We start from the raw sequence: 16,783 nt of genomic DNA, 5'->3' as shown, positions 1-16,783 counted from the left end.
TGATTATTCATATCGACTGGAGAGCGAAATTCAAATATTTCTCTTGTAATACTTGGTGATATTTGACGTCCAAATTGGTTTTGCAATTAAATTTTAACGAATGAACCGCAGCTTCGGTTAAACGACACGTAAAGTATGAATTATTAAAAAACTAGAGAAGATATTTTTCCTCGAGATATTGAAACAAGAACAGTTGTACAAAGAGAATATATAATAGATTAGGAATGAAAGGTAGGACAGTTCCTTTTGGATAGGGACACGTGTTTGCGATGCAGCGGACCAAGAACGTCAGAAATGGATCGTTCGCAAAGGGAAATCGCTTTTTAACGGCTTCGAAACGTCGAAGATGCGAACAAATAATGTGCGAAGCGACGAGATCTGTGGAAGATGGCGCTCGCCACGGAAGCGACCTGAGAACGAAGACAACCGGAAGCCCATCTGTTCGCTCTATTTCTCTGCGTAATGACGCGTTGATGGCTCGATATCGCGCCACACTGTCGTAAAATGTTCCCAGTGACGTTTAATTTTCTTGTTGACAACCAACAAAATATAACTTAGGTAGGTAAACGAAACTTCAATAGTAGAATTTTGTGAAATTTTCTACAGAATTCTCGAACTAAATATGTTTCCTCTCGAGAAGAAAACCAAAAAATTAGAAGAACAGATACTCGTACATTTCGAACTGATCGAAACAACGAAGTTGGTCTACTTGAAAACGTTGATTTATAAACGTTGATTTGAGTGTGTTGTTTGCTTTCCAGCACGAAATCACGTTCAAGTTTCGTGTTGGTGGATAATTATCGACCGATTAGAGTGTTGTTAAATGATGAATCGCACAAAGCCACGATGAAACATCAATATTCGACGCAAATATTTTGAAAAGAACAGAATTTCTTTTGTAAATCTGAGATTCACGATTATCTCGTTCGTAGACGTGTCAAAGCGATCACGCGATGAATTATGCAAATTCATGAGCATTTGCAATAACACAGGCGCCGAGGCGACGATGTATACAGGATTATTCAAAATAAATATTACATTTTAGATAGAAGTAGTTTCCTTGGAAGATGGTTTGCTATACAGCTTCGTTTCTTCAACTTTTTACAATTAAATCTCTTTCAGACAGCTTCCTTAAATTAGTAATTCGAATCATAGATACGCCATGCTATCTTTCATGCTCCAGATAATCCAAATTATGATATTGTTGAAAATCTTTCAACAGTTCAAATTTCTGTTAATATTCCGACGAGATGAATTGAACGGGACACGTGTCAACTGGACGGAGATTGAGGTTTCCGAAAATCAAAGCAAACCTTGTGAACCAAACTGAATCCCGTTCCAGCGATCCAGATCGATCGTTGGGATCGCAACACGGCCGACACGTCGGTCGACGAAATTTACTATTCGCTGATCGGGAGAGGTTAAACCTTCATCGAGTCATATCTCGTCTCAGGATTTGGCTGGGCGTTCGTTCGTCCCTGCTCGCTGTCGTTGTAACTTGCAACGAGCTGTCGTGCTGCCGCGACCCGGAACTGGCCAACACAATGTCGGCCCCGCTCGCTGCAATTTACTGCTGATGGCAGGTAATTCCGACGGCTGATAATCGCGGCAGCATCCGGCGACCGACTGATCCGCACAATAAATACGGATACCTGGCCAGTCGGTGATTAATGATCGCCAAACGTTGGTTCACCTACGAATTTCCAATATTTGCAACTTTTTTTTTGAATCGTTCGAATCTTCGCATTATGAGGGCCCTCGTAATTGTCTCCATTGCGATCTTCTGCCTAGCCTTTCTCTTTGTTCAGGTAAGAATATAGTAATTCTCGTAGTTCTATGATTGGCGTTTTTATTTTCGAAGATGATAGGAGAAGAAAATATTTTAAGAAAAAGGCTAGTGAATTTACCAGTCTCGCTCGGTTAATACTGTAACGAGTACTATACTTTAGATGTTTTATATATGTTTGGGTATTACGTGCATTATGTATAGCTTTGCATCTTTAAATTTCCAACAAATACACGAAAATGCCAGTTATCGTAGATTTAGATATCGTACGATGTACATCCACGGAGTCCAATCGTAATAAAAGTACATTTCCAGCGTGTTCACGTAGGTACCATAGAGATACGATAACGTTCTACGCGAACGCGAATGCAACATTTGTTTGTTATCGTTCCATAAGAACCGAAGACATTTTTAGCTTATAGAAACTTGGCTCTCTTCTTAACAGACCGAAGCAGTTCCCCAATTGCAAATTGTGGATTTGATGAACAAATTCGGTGGCCAGGACTCGCTGCTTCGCACCATGACACCATTTGTACACGTAGCTGATTCAGGAGTTTGAGACACTGATCAGACAAGGGAAAAGCGTCAACCAAGCCATTCCAGAACTAATAAAACTGCTACCAAGTATGATGTCGTAAATTTCCAGTCGGCCGGCTCGTATCGTGTCAACCTTGGCCTCTACGTAGATTCGATGCAATAAAAAGTAGAAACAGGGAGAAAGTGAATTTTTTTATTCCATAACCGCGAATGGAAAATGAAGTGGTTGTTTCAGACATGGCTGGCCTCGGTCGCCAGGAAAGATAGCGAAAATTAAAATTTCAAGGTGAGCATGGAGTTGGAGTTGTAAATTAATGCAGCGCGAATTCAGTGGTAGAGCAGGAGGAAGGATGATGCTTGACTATCTTTATGAACGGTTATCGAAGTGGTCTCGAGCGGAATCGGCGTGTTGATTGGATGGAAGCTCGATCAAACGACGCGACTCCTCGAGACTCCACGTCGTGCGCGTCCTGTGTTCGCGATCGAGATCGCGACCGCTTTGCGTACAGTCGGCTGAAGAGTTCCTTCCACTTTTACTTTCACTCTGGCGATATGTCTAGAACCTCTTGCGTCAGATACAGAAATATATATTTCAGAAAATATTGAAGTATCCAATTTGAGTATTTATCACTTGCAGGATGAAATCACGGTATTTGAGTTAGAAACTTAAATTGAAGATTTACGTCTACACGATTAAATTAACCAATTTAACTTGCTCGAGTTCGATCTTCAACTAAGGAATAATTTGCAGGAATCGACTATTCCACATTTACATTTCGAAGTTCTCTTGCTTTTTGTGCGAGTTGCTCGTTTCTTTTTTATATGCTGAAACCAGTGTATAGAAATTCAGCTTTGAAGCGATTTACAAATTCGGCCGTGTCTGTGTCATCGCGTATCGCAAATTGCGCGCGGATAATCGAAGGGACTGGAGCTCTGACGAATTCTAGCGAATCGTAGCGAAAATTTCACGATGTCGGAAAAGCGAGCCGCAGAATCAATTTAGCGAAACAGCGGCTGCGTGTCGGATAAAATAGCGACGACGGATCTCCCGGGAAATTTAGAACTCGACCCTTCCAACCCCTTGCGTTCCTATTTTTCCCGGGGTTGATGCGAATCGAACAACACGGACATTGAACTTCGCCGCGGTTCAACGACTAGTTTCGTCGACTGTACCACGCGTAACCAGGTGCAACGCGACGCTCAGACGTTCTGGAGCACCTACCACTCGGCCGCGACTGCGGAGGGTAGGTAAGAGGGTAGGCTCCAATCCCCGTCGCGTAGTCTGCCACTCTCAATGCCGCGCTGGTAATAACGAACTCTGAGCAAAAAAAAAAAACGTCAGCGAGTTTTCGCGGGGAACGTTCCTTCCTTAACTCGACGATGTTATTGTGGATACTAGACGGGTTTGGAAACGTGGTACAGGGGGTAAATCCTTTAGACCGAGGTGGAGGGATTTATTGGAGTAGATAATAGAGAATATGAATGTTGTTTACCATTTGTTTGCTATTCGTTTAGTTTGCCAAGTGAACAGCATTTAACGTTAACGTAGAAACTTTGTTCGTGTTTTTAATAACCCTCAACAACAGTTAGATTAATACAGATTTAATACGGTTAACAAAGTTTACAGAATAAACGTAGAATCCCATAATAGAGGTGATACGCTCATAATTTCTTTGATAATATCTTAAAACGTAAGTTTTTATATAACTGGAGAAAAATTCTTGAAAAAATTGGAAATCAGCAAAATGATGAGTTAAACCTTTCCTAATTTCACGTGGACTACGTTATATTTAAAAGAAAGCGCTTAGCATCGACGTCAAAGAGTGATCGAACAATGAAGTGAAATCAAGAAATTTGCTTCTTGACACAATTCCGTTAAACCAAATAATTTCCTTAGAACGAATTAGATTATGTTTCCACGAAAGTTGGACATTAGCTTTCAGATTTAAACCAAAGCCACTCTGGGTACAAATATCTAAGATATTCCTGAGTCTGCGTCTGCAAATCCTAATATTCCAACAATTCGATTCACGACCATGTAACGATACTTAGAAGCTACGCAATTTAAACAAACGACTCGGTTCCTTCGGTGGAGGATCAGGAACGAGGAGATGGTATAGGGAATGGGAAACGCGTCGCAGGTGCAGTCTGCGAGCAAGGACGAGGACGGTGGTTACAGGCGGATGGGAGCGGGCACGACGTTAAGCTCGAGGGTGGAAGAAACCTCGTACGGAGGGGGTAAGCGAAGTCTCGTTAAAAATACACGCGTGACAAGATCCTTTACACGGCGCGACTTGGTCGCGTGCTGTAGCCAGAGAGGCTGTTTTATGGCCCAGCACTCGTTAGTAATTGAATACTTCGCCGAGGAGGAAACGCGCCGGCCGACATTGTTGTTCGTGGCTTCTGTCTCGCGCTATTCGCTCAGCCACGTTAAACGCGACGATACTCGCACCTGCTCGATGTTCTACCATCGCTTTTACAAGGAGATTTCTGGAGAAAGCGTGCTATGTCTACTTTCCTATGTGCTAACTTGCTTGTAGACTTTCTTTGGAAGCAAAGTGGTGAATTTGTAAACTTCTTGAACTTTGCATTGACATTGACAGGATAAAAAGTCTTTGCCAAGGTTCATAGAGACTGATTTTTGTTTGTGAGTCCTTTGAGAGGAAACTCCTTTGTTATATAGCTTGCGGCGCTATACGATGCTGGCTGTAAGTGTAAAACTTTTGTCTAATACATGTACCAATTTCTATGATTGCATTGAATCTATCCGAAATGATTGACCAGATTTGCTGTTTGTTCAAAAACAGTTTTCCGAAAGACAAGCAACATTTGAGGCGTTGTTTTATTGATATGAAATACTTGGTTTGATTTACGCTTAGAGTCTTTCTGCCTTTTACCTGGGTGAAATTTAATGGAATTGTTGAAGTGATGACCACTTCTAAGAAAACTCTACATCTGGTCTTTAGTTTTCTCAAGCACTGAAGCCATCGACAGCGTATAGACAACGTGGGCTTCAGGGTTTTTCGGTAACACTGCTAGCGTGCGGATTTGGATCAGCTCAATTATATTCCGAACTTTGTATTTACACTTTAGTATTTCAAAATATATATTTTCTATTTTGCAATTTATCCACGCGTTCCTTTGTATTCACATACATCTAATAACCTCAACAGGAATTATAGTAAAGCCAACGAAATATCTGTGAAATTGCCAAAGTAGTTAATACGTACGAAGTTAAAATACAAAATGTACCTTTTTCGTTACTCCGATGACAGAAGAAGAAGAAGAAGAAGGTTTTCGCGTTTCAGGGAAACATTAGGCTCGGTTTCGAGCGTGGAAATTCGATAAGGGCAGCCCGCCTGACCGGCCAATAATTCTGCGGCGATGCTTTTGCACAGACTTCCGGCGAGTCGCGATATATCAGTCCAGCCGAGGCAAGCCGGAACCGGAAACCGTCAATCATAGGACTAAGTTAACGCGGAGTCCGCTCTACTCGCTCAGAGAACCGCCGCGCTATATCGTAACGCGAACTATTTTATGGACCCTTCTCCATCTCCCTTCTACCACCCACTCTACCTGGTTCCTCCTTCCGTGTCAAGCCGCCTTTCCTCTCATTCCCAAACGTATACACTCACGTATACCCACAAGCCATCGTCATCCCCCTAAAATATACTTTCGAGCATGGAGCATCGATTTTTTCATAAATAACCGCCCACCTGGCTACCCCTAGCCGGTAAATCTCTCAATCTGGCTATCCTCATCCCTAAACTGCGTCTGGTTAATTCCATCGGACCGCTGTAAGCCTGGATATTGGGGCGGAATCTTCCCGGAGCAACGTGTCTCCGCTTCTAACGGCCTATGTTACGGTTCTTTGATGTACAGCCCAGAATTTTTATATCGGTTATGGCTGGCAATATGTAAGAACGTTTCCAGGGATAGAATATGGCTCGAAGATTGGCTAAACTGGTTAGGAGGGTTATAAATGTGTTGGAGTCCATGATATGGTTAACACTCATTGTTACGAAGCTATAAAAATTATTTATTAGCATGTGGCATACGGTAATATTAGGTAATGGAAAGCTGACACCAACGTGTTAGGTGTTGAGAAGAAACAGGGTGCGAATAATGACCAATGAATATAAACCTACAATATTACAATTTTCTAAATAAAATGAGAGAAACATCGTGGAAGAATCGAGTGATGGATTTGAAGAAGCAAAGTGACGTTGATTTTTTGATATTTGAACGAAACGAAGGTGAAAGAGCGTTGATTACGGAGGAATATTCGTGGGAAATTGAAGAAGTTGGCGCGTGGTAGACCCGGGCTTGATCTATCAAGGAACGTGGCCTGAATAATTGCGCCGATGGGCTCGGTTTTCCCTTGCAGGCTGAAAACGGGCCGTGCTATTTTCTTGCTCATAAAGGTCGAAATTTTACGGAGCGTTTTACGCCCGGTCATTAGCGAAATCGGTGCGGCGGTAGCTTACGTTCTCGCTTTTACGGGCAACCCTTCCGCCTCGGCCACACTGAGAAAATAAAACCAGGGCGTCTCGTAGCCGTTTCACTTTTAATAGAAACTCGGTCCGTTCATCGTCCGAACGAAGAATATAAAAAGGGAAGTGAAAAAAGGGGTAGAAAGTGCGCGTATAACACAGTATCTATAGGTTGTCGATACTGTTGCACGCTTAGAGAGTCGTTGACGTAAATAGAGTGCGGAGATCGTAAGTTAAATACGATCGAGCCTACTCGAAGGCCCGTCTCGAGAGAATGGACCTTGCACGTGACGGCTGTTCGTTCTAGCAGCCATAGAACCTTAAAACTTCGCCTAAGCCTTCTTTTAACGCGTCTTGTTTTTCTTGGAAAAACAGTATTTTCTTTTAATTCCCCAATTTCAACTTTAGTTTAAAAAAGTTGCAGTATAATTTCGACGCTAAATAAAACTATAGTTGGATGTAATAAAATAGTTCCGAAGCATAAAAGTATAATACATGGTAACACGATATAGGATAAGATAACTCAATGACTTGTAACACTGGAGTTAACTGGACGTATGTAATGTTCCATATTTTTCCACATTGGAAAGTTCATTTTCCCATTTGTCTTTATTTCATATCTCTGCATTTCGAAATCCTAATGGTCCTGATTGTGACATTTGAACTTCGTGTCAACCATTTGCTATAAACAATCACAGGAAATTCCTATTCATACAATAGTTTACCAAAATGAGCACGTATGTTCGAACAAAATGCCAAGTTTAGTTTCCACGTGGCGGATTCGTGACAAATTTGTAGCGACGTCGCGTCGCTGGATGAGAATGAAAAAACCCATCCAGGTACCGGTCTATCCAGGATGGCTTCTTGAAAAACGGTGATCCCTGGATTCGATCCGGCGGTATTCAATCGGATACCATCTCTGTCGCTAATCCCACTTTTGATGGAAACAAAATTGGCCGGCGCGGTGCGGCGTGCCGGGGCCCGGGGGCCGATACAATATTCGCGTTAGGACGTAAAGCGTCGTTTCCAAGTGTTCCCTCGGCTGAAATATTGCGACGCGTCGCGCATACGCGATGCCCCCTTGCGTATTATGTAGATACCACTGAACTGGAAATAGCAATAACGACCGTTGGATCGGTGACATTTCTGCCTTTTTCCCTCGTCCAACCCCCTCGTAGCTCTGGCTTTATACCCTCTATCTACCGGCTCGTGTATGTGTTTATTTTTTTCTTCTTTTTTATATCATTTTTCAGTTCACAATGGGTTCAGGTTCGCGACAGAAGGTTAGCCGAAGCGTCCAGCCTCGTCACGAGTCTCCTCATATTTTTTCCGGGTTACGTGAGTTACGAGGCTTGGCCGCGAAACAGTGGTTAAAGGCGGCGGACTCTAATTCTTCCTGGGCGGACGTTAACAGCCCTGAAAGGATAACCACGTAGCAACGGTACGTGATACAAGATACCGGTGCTGGCTATCTATAATTCATGTAATCAATTGGCGAAACGAAACGATAACTTAGCCGCGGTCCGCCATTCGCTTTTACGACCGTTTCATCCTGCCAGGGACACACTTCCGTGATGGTCGTCGGTTGTAACGTTTATCGGCCAAGCCATGACTCGTCCGGCTAACCGGGACGATCCCAAGAAATTAATAGTTCACGGGAGAGAATCCTTCGATGTCGGTTTAATTACTTACTCGCGGTAAACGATCCTGATTCGATTTGACGGTTTTCAAACGGTGGTTGAGATATTGACACAAGGGGATTGTGGCGTTCGTGGATTACACCGGACCCGAGATACCCAGTCTGCTTGGCCTATGTCGTCTTTGGGTTAATAAGATTCGTGGTTGAGATAACTCTGAATTATGATGGATTTGGGTTCCGCAATCGTGATTGCTCGGTTTCCTAATTAGATTAGGCGACCTTAGATTTCGGAATGACAGAGAATACTTGATGAGAGATTCCTTCGTTTATAAAAGTCCCGTTTTATTCTTTTGAAGGTAAATTTTTATTCATCGGACTTGTCTTTATCAATGCGAGGATAATTGAAAAGATAATTTTTTTAACGAAGAATGTTCTGTAGGAACGATAGATTGACAACAGATTAATATGCTAAGCATTTATAATTTACACTATGCAGCATACTCGGTATTCATAGGATAGTGTGCTTCTTCGAATATCGATGCGTAGCACTTGGTGAAAATTCTCTTGCTAGACATTCCATTATCAAAATATTCTTCCTCCTCTATCTACGATCTTCTCGCTATTATAGGTATTCTAAATCAATTCTCTCCCCGTCGATATCATCCGAAAAAGCAAAGGAAATTTCAGGAACCTCCCGCGTTACCTTTTACACCTTCCCTTATTTATCCAGGAAGGTTGATCAAAATCATTGCTTACATTTCGAGCAGGCGGTCGAAACCACGGTTTTCTCATCAAACAAACAGATAAATAAGATTCGCGGATCGGAGGGTGAAGAGGCTGACCCGTGGCAGCGCAACGGAGGGAACGACGCCCCAAACTTTCAAGGGGAGAACGCAAGCGAGAACGCGTGGCCCGCAAAAACGATCTCTCGAGGGTAAGAAGGTACAAAGGCTGACTAGATGAAGCGCACGGGTATCTAATTCCGGTATCACGGGGGGAGGGAAGGAGCCGGTGTACTGCGAAGGTTCGCCAGATGACTTTCGAGACTCCTTCGCCTCGGTTCTTCCTCATCATCGTAAAGTTTATGCCACGCCGTGTTGTATACGCTCGGCTGCGCTATTACAGCCGAAGGGTGAAGGCGGTAGAGGCTGGTGGCCGCTTCGAGCAACGGCAACAGCAACGAAAGGAGAAAGGGGTTGAAACGGGAGGATGGAAAGGGTGGCTCTGGTGTGGTAGTCTGCGAGGCGGGCACGTACAGCTTTCGAGGCGGTACGAGACGCAATTTCAGCCGGCTCTTTATGGACCATCACAGACGACGACTAAACTTCGGAGGTGGCCATCTTCCTTCTACAATGTTAACTATATTCCCCTCTAGCGGAGAGACGAAGAGGAACGGGGGCAAAGGAAAGGAAGGGTGAAGTCGACGGTGGTGATGGTCGTAGGCACGGAAAAATTAGCAGGAAATTCGAGACGACCGGGATGAAACGTAGAATACAATATCCTCGTGGCCGCGAATAGGAAAACAATAGGCAGCCTCGAGCTCGAGACCGGTATAATCTTATTACCCGGTAAAATTACGCGGAAATCCTGCTTGCTTCGAGCGAAGAAACCAACTGAGTTCACGGACGATCATCCTCTTCGTTTCACCCTTACGTCCCTTTCACCTGGTTGCCCTCTGTCTGTTTCGAGTTGTCTTCTCACCTTCTTTTCTTCTTATGCGTCCCCTTTGCCTCGCATGGAAAAACGTTTTGCTGTCCAGGAATTCGCCTCTCCACCAAGGCGGATCTCCACCGGTGGCTCGCGTGCGTTAACTCACGCAATTTCGACGCGCGATTCCGGCGAAAGCGAATGTGGCCGGTATTGTTGCCGTTCCCAGGATCCCCAACCGCCGTACGAACTGGAAAAAAGGTAACCGTATTTGCATGAAAATATCTGCAGCAGTTTCGAGTTCTCTGAAATTTCAATGGACGGTGAATGAACCTGCCAGCCTATACCAGTGCAGGAAGCACGCGGTAGGGAAATAGGTGTGGCCGTGAGTTCGATTTGCTTTTGCTAACGAGACACGCGTTATTTGATCTTCAAACGTGTCGTCGTTTGACGAGACACAATTTCAGTGACACGAACCACGGAATAAATTTTTTGTAAGTATAGCGTGTCCGCGAATTTGTCATGGCGATATCAGTGACTTAAAGCTGCGTAGAATAATTTTGTTAAACAAGGCGAGTTATTAGTTTTTGAGTAACGTTACCCCGTTCTAACAGAGGAATATCAAAGAAGGAATAAACATAGACGGACGTTTTATCGTAATTAAATAGCAATTTAGAAGTCCGGTAATTTCGCCACGAGTTCCTAGTGGTCTAATTGATGAACGTTGATAGTCTTGACTAGTTTGCACAAGCGTACTCGAGAAGGCAGCTGATAGTTTCGAATACCTGCTAGTAATTCAGTGGATGAAAAGACGGTTCGGTTTATATATCTTGCACGTACACGCGATCTCACGAATTAAATGTAATTTTACCCTGCTCCTTTTGCATCGCGTGCGTAAACAGCGAAACTTTATCGTTCGTTTGGTTTAACTGTATATTTGCTTCGGACTTTCCTTTTCTACCAACTTGCTCTGTTTGAATCGACCGAGTAAGCTCGCGAATTTCGCGCGTCTATTCAACGGAATTTCAAAGTAAATAAGCCGAGTTATCTCGGATAGAGAGAACCGCGTAAGTATTATGTACGTAAGTGAAGTTATGAACTTTGGGAGCGATCGTTCGGGAATCTGTTCCTTTAGAAGGATACAGTAAAAAAGTACTTAAAAGGTGTCATAAATTAGATAGCTTTAGGTACCACGTTGTACAAAAAGAAAAAAAAAAAAAAAAAAAGGAAATGAAAGTTCAGTAGTAAATTTCACAAATTACGAATTTTTTGATTATTATATTTAACGTAAAATGGCAAAATTGTGGGGAGGAAATCTAAAACTTACAACTTGTAACTTGTAAATTCATTGATATTACTATAATTGATAAATCGTTGTGCAAGAAGTCGATATTGTTCAAATTTAACGTATATGCATTTCTTGTTAGAATTTTTATATTCATAATTACCTTTATTTCCACATTTTTACCACTATGGGACGAAAGTTTTAACGTGTCTTTAATTAGGATTTCGTTCAAACAGGACTTCCAGTGAATTCAATCGCGAAGAAATTCCTCGTAGTTTTGGTTTTTAAGGTCAGTTTCGAAGTTTCACAGACCGACTTTAAAAGGTTATACAGAAGGGGAAAGGCTTCTCTAGTCACGAAATTTCGCGAAGCTGGAGAGCCATAGGTCGTCTGGACGCGACCTAATAAACTCGTTGGTTTCACGGGTGAAACCGGTCGAAGTTCGATGAACGACACTCGAAGTGGAGTCAGCCGGAAAACGAGCTTTCAACGGGCTAGCCGTGGTGTCGTTCGAAAAGAAGAGTAAAAAAGGAGAAAAGAAGAACGATCAGGGGTCGACCATAGTGCTCGTGATGAAAAAACAGCGTCGCGATCTTCCTTTATCGTAAATCCTCCGATCGAGACGTGCTCAAGTGGTCATCTTGAGCGATCCGAGGCCGAATCACTGAAAAACGGGGTCAATAACGTGAAAACGGCCGGGTTCCCGGCGTTCGTTGTAAATTCGACGTGGAAGTCGCGAGTTGACGCCTTGTATATATCGATTATCCGTTTAGCTGGCCACTGCAATGCACCAGTCGCTTTCTACGCCCGAACCCTAGTCAATTTGCATTTCACGATCTTCCACTCTGAATGATAACCGCGTGCGATTTACATTCTGCCTAGACTCTGTTTTCTCGTTCCTTTTCTTCTGATACTTGCGCTACACGTTGTTACTTGTTACTTGGATTATCTAGTGCGTTCTACAGATCACACTTTATTCGTTGCGAATACTTGAACATAAACAGTTTATTGTTCCTTCTTCGACTATATCTCTTTAAAATTAACTATTCTTTCTTCCTAACGTTGATATCTTCAAAATCGTGTTAAGTACGCACCGACGGCCATAAATATCGAGATGCGTACTCATTGCCTAATACTTATGAAAAATTCCCAAAAGACGAAATCTTAGATGTGAAAATCCAAGCAGTTTCACGTTGTATTGCGTGTTCGGAAGCCCTAAGGATCTTCAGGACAAGGAGGCAAGCTGTACACGATGATGCGAATCGTGAATTCGCATTTGCATGAATTCCATAGCGAAACAGTTTCGGCTGGGCTAATATCGCAGCGAGCCAGTAGAAAGTTGCCTCGCTGGTCAGACGCGCTCGGCGCTGTGGTAAACGGAGGTACTCGGATTCGTTGTTGCTAGTACGGGGATTGAAGCCATCGGGGTTTGGCGGATCGCCCGTTATTGCAACGGTGAAGTTTCGGTCCAGGTAGCTCTCTCAAACCAGGTAGCATCCAAAATTACGAACGTATTACCGTAGACAATTTGGAAAGCAACGTGCGCACCGCGGCTTATTTAACGTACCTGCGGAAATTAATTCTCCTTCTACTTGCTTATCGTCCATAAGTAGAATCAGTGAACTCGATTTTCATCGTAAATTAGAATTGTTCGTGGAAGAGAATGGAGTTGTGGTCACGTGTCATACCTAAACGAGTCTTCTGGGACGATTTGCCAGAACGTTAAATATATTCCTTGTGAATGAACGGTTTGCGTTAAGTGGAGAGAAGATTCTTGAGAGGTTAAATCGGCACAAGATACGTATTATGTTCAAACAAGCAATGGATTACGGGGAAAAATATTTGAGAAAGTCACAGCTATTTTTCGACGGTAATTCTTGGAGTTTGAGTCAAAGTCTGAGTCTCCTTGGCGTTAGATGTTCCTTTGATAGTATTAGTAGATTTTCCAGTTCATGTTATGCTAATTTCACGCGACGTCAACCTTATAACACGATCATGAGCGGAATGACATCATCGTACATTATGGTTCTATCGGATAATCTTACCAATCGTCATCGAACGACACTCAATATGTAATAGTGTTATTGGAATGAAAGAGGACCTGAATGTAGAAGGAACGAGAAACACGGAAATCGATCGGATCAGAGGAAAGAGCTGGATGTTTCTGGTCGGTGGTAGTGGTAGCCACGATGTCGAGTAATCGACGTGAATTTGAAAGTTTCGAGGGAAGAGTATGTTCCGTCAGAAGAAACCGCTTCTCAGGAAGTTCATCGATATTCGCCCGCTTTCTGCCGTGTTTCCCTGCATTCGTCGATTTTATGGGGAACCTCTGTCGATCATATATCGTTCGGTAATATACCTACAGCAAGCGATTTAGGCGTCAATATTCGAACGTTTCGAAAACTGTGGGCCACTCAGAGATCGGAATCCTCGATAACTTCTTTGAAGTCGAAATGGAATGGATCAGAGAGCAAATGGGAAAAAAGATTGAGTAAAATCTCATTAGTGTACCAAAGGTTAATATAATATACAATATATAAAAGGATGTAACTCAAAGTGTCCTTGAACAAAAATAAAACCAAGTCCTTGATCTTTTCCCTAAACTGATGATTACATACGATGTGCGAAAATATGAGAAGCGCAACTTTAGATCAGATGGATCAGGAATGTGAACTGCCATGTTGAAACAGCGGACGAAGTTTCATTGAACAAGAAACGATGGAATTACGGAAAAAACAGGGAAACAAATAAACGGGATGGAAAAAGGTGATGGAGGGCCGAGGGTACAGTCGTGTTTCGCCCGCGCGGCGGGGGAAACAATAAATGGCTGCGCTTATAACGAGCGCGATACGACCGAACATCGCTGCAGGTTGGAATCATAAATCCATGGGGGATTAGTAAATATGCCTACCGGGCGGTGCGTGTTCGTTTCGAACCAGGGGAAGGAGCACAGTGTTGCGTAGAGTTTGTTGGAATTTAGCAGGCAAAAAGGCAGAGATTAAACCGGGGATCGACCATCCTCTGGACTGTTGCTTAACTTGCCCGCTTTAAAAATGACGTTAGAGGCGGTTTATGGTCGGCAAAGGGGCTCGGGACCCCTTTGTTCCGACTCGATGGACGATTATGCATTGATCTGTCACGCAAACTGTTCGTACTCGTCGAAATATTCTTCGTTACGATTAATTGGCAAATCGTTTGCTGATTAAGTATTTAAATGAAAGAAACATGGTATATATAGTACTGCTATTGTCCGTAAAGATCACAATGAATTTTGGAAACGGATCGTGAATAGTGTCTGAGCTGAAAGATGAAGTAGCTGGCTATAGGAATGCAAATTAGCGCTGTTACAGGCCAGAGTAAATTATCTTCCGAGATATTTTATTCTTTTCTATCCTTTGATGTTTAACATCCCGGCATTAAATTATATTTGTCTACACATTTTTTGATTTGACATTATATTTTTGATTGCTACATTTATACTATTGTATTTGTAATACTGTCACAGACAAATATCGACATCATATTGTCTTCATAATAAAATCTAGTTTCTTTTTTCTAATTTCTAAATACAAATTGCATATAATGTTTCGATATTTTGTGTTAGACGTAACATCGTTGTAGGAGTGAGCGGCGAACGATCACTTAAGTAACTACCAGAAGAATCATAAAGCTAGGGATGAACGAAAGAATAATGAAAGTCATCCGACACACTCCACAAATCGTCTTCCAAATCTTGCGACGAGGAAATTCGTCGAAACGTGGGGAGAAAGGTAGATAAACAATTGGGAAAGGAGGGTTGGAGATCGAAGCTCGGCCCTCCCTCGTCCTTGGCATTAACTCTCGACGGGCGGACTCCGTGTATATATAGCGGCAGGGCCACGTCGAGGGGCGGATGTATCCCACTTCCAAGGTCGTTTGCACAGGAAAACGTCGTAGTTGATGTTAATTCACGACGTCAACCCCCGGTGGATCATCAAGCCCATTAGTCGCGCAGCCTGGCGAACCTCCTGGCATGGAAATGGTCTGTTTACAGGATCACGGTTCACTGCGTTTAATTTAGCAGGTTCTACTCGCCCAACGGAGACGACGACGTTGACGGCGTCGCATTCGAATCCCATCCTCAAAGCGGAATACCGAAGCATGCGGTTCCGAGTGATTACACGCCAGCCTGACTCTTCTTTGCCAGATCTCTCCTCACGAGAAGAAAGTGAAGGAGCTTTCATCGACTTCGGCGCGCACTCAATTATAGATATAGAGGCGACTAACTTTTGATATCTGCTGTATATTTCGTATAGCACCGACACGTTGGATTACGTGAAGTTTCGGATAACGAGTGGAAAATTTCAACTACCTTGGAGCAACGTTATATCCGAATCATAAGGAGTTTGAAATAGCATACCCGTTCAATTTTCTGTCCCTTTCGATTCTTACAGAAATTTGTTGGCGTATTTCACTCAGAGTCGAAAATCTTGGAGTTTTTAATAAACTCTGTTCGATACTATCAGAATATTCTACGAGAAAAGAAAGATCTCGACTATTTTATCGCTTTAGTCTTAAGCAGTAGGCTTATTTTTCTTCACTTACTTACCTTTACTTGAAAATGTCAGATACAAGAGCAAATATCGTACAGCAAGAGGCGCTAGACCGCAAGGAAAGATAATAGCGAACGAAGATGTCCAGGAAGAGGAAGAAGGGAGAGCCGAAAGGGGTGTGCAGGAAGGCACAGCCTTTGACTAGGCAAATGAGCAGCCTCTCATGACGGTCTCTGTCAAACAAAAGAAGAGAGGAGTCAGTGTCTGCGGGTGCAACCCTTACGACGAAACTAGCTCCGTCTCTTCTACCCGTTGAAACCCTTTGCCTCGCTAAAGATGAAAGATGCATGCCAGGACCGCTTTACTCTCGCCTTCTGTAGGCGTCTGCGCTTCGGTGGGGTCCCGATGCTCGGATGCGAGCCTCCAGCCACTTAGCGATACGATCGTTCATAACGGGGCTGGGATTCGACGCTTAAATGGATCAGGAAAGCGACATAGAGCTCTGTTTACCGGTCCTTTCATTCTACCACCGTCTGATATCCATTCCCGAGGATATATTTCCCTTTTGGTGTTCAAGACAAAGGCTCCAGATCTTTGACTTCCGGAAAGAGTAAATAAGTATTGTCTGTTGAGACTGCTGTTAAAATTGGAACTTTTGGAAATTCGTTTACTGAACTAAAAGTATGAAATATTTCGTCACTTAAACGAGACTCAAGTAAAATCGTTATTTATCGTAAAATGTTTTCGCACCATATTTCTGCAGTAAGTGTAAGAGACGTTGATTGAGATTTTATAGTGTACATTTCAATCCTGGTATTCCTCTGGCACGACTGGAGAACGTCACGGGAATCGATACGCGTCTTA

General features: G+C 43.1%; 1 long non-coding RNA gene across 1 annotated transcript; it reads left to right on the top strand.

Annotated features, from left to right (window-relative positions):
* Positions 1-1,525: 1,525 nt before the first annotated feature.
* On the top strand, positions 1,526-2,506 carry LOC132912395 (uncharacterized). The gene is made up of 2 exons (XR_009659201.1): positions 1,526-1,808; positions 2,232-2,506. It is a non-coding gene; the product is annotated as an uncharacterized LOC132912395 (long non-coding RNA).
* Positions 2,507-16,783: the final 14,277 nt, after the last annotated feature.

This window comes from Bombus pascuorum, chromosome 12 (genome assembly GCF_905332965.1).
Source record: "Bombus pascuorum chromosome 12, iyBomPasc1.1, whole genome shotgun sequence".
NCBI lineage: Eukaryota > Metazoa > Arthropoda > Insecta > Hymenoptera > Apidae > Bombus > Bombus pascuorum.
Note: the sequence above shows the minus strand (reverse complement) of the source record. Positions and strands in the feature narration are given on the sequence as shown.